This window comes from Puntigrus tetrazona, chromosome 19 (assembly GCF_018831695.1).
Source record: "Puntigrus tetrazona isolate hp1 chromosome 19, ASM1883169v1, whole genome shotgun sequence".
In the NCBI taxonomy this organism is placed as follows: Eukaryota; Metazoa; Chordata; class Actinopteri; order Cypriniformes; family Cyprinidae; genus Puntigrus; species Puntigrus tetrazona.
In genome coordinates this window covers 5,848,127-5,848,910 of record NC_056717.1, presented here as the reverse complement: position 1 = coordinate 5,848,910, position 784 = coordinate 5,848,127, and positions in this window count along the sequence as shown.

Genomic DNA, 784 nt, shown 5'->3' with positions numbered 1-784 from the left:
TGCTGGTTATGATGTGAATTCTTCATTACGTGGAAAACTGGCCGACTTTAAATATTTCTACATACTGAGCTAGCCACAGATAAACACTATGCCCTGTGGAACTTGCACAATATGGGCAGCTGCTGACTCAGGCAACTCCTCGCCACAGCAGGAGTACTCATGTGCTGGCATCGGCTGACTACTGCATACAGGCTCTTTTGGCCCCAGCAGCGCTTATGATGGAGATGGTTTGTCCTGGTCAGAACGAACGGGAGGCGATAGCTGTACTGAAGGGAATGTCAGGTGCCAGCTTTCATCTGTTTCTCTCTTCTGAGCACTTGGCTGGCCTACTGAGACTGACACCCTGTAATGGTACAAGTCTCTCTCGGGACACAAAGAAGAATTTAAGGGTTTGGGTTTTAGTTTTCTGTGGCCACGCTATAAACTGTGTTTTGAGAATGTAAAAATCTCAGGCTCTAGATAAGATAACTTGTCTTTCTACCTCTACAAAATAAGAGTATATAATAATACCATACTTTAATGCTGCTTCGTGAAAGAAATAAGTATCTCTGCTAAGGAAAACATACCAGCATTTGTCAAGGCTGCTTCTTTTTTCTTTGCTTATAAGCAGTGCTTGACCTGCATCTCCTCATTCAGACATTTTCGGTGAAAGTAATATTATGGCTGGAGCGGGGATTACTAAAAGCAGCTAAGTTTAAAGAACACGTTTTAATGATGGATTTGTTTTTATTCTCTTCACAGTGTGCTGTTAATTGGATGGAGTCTTCGAGATTCTGACGGCACC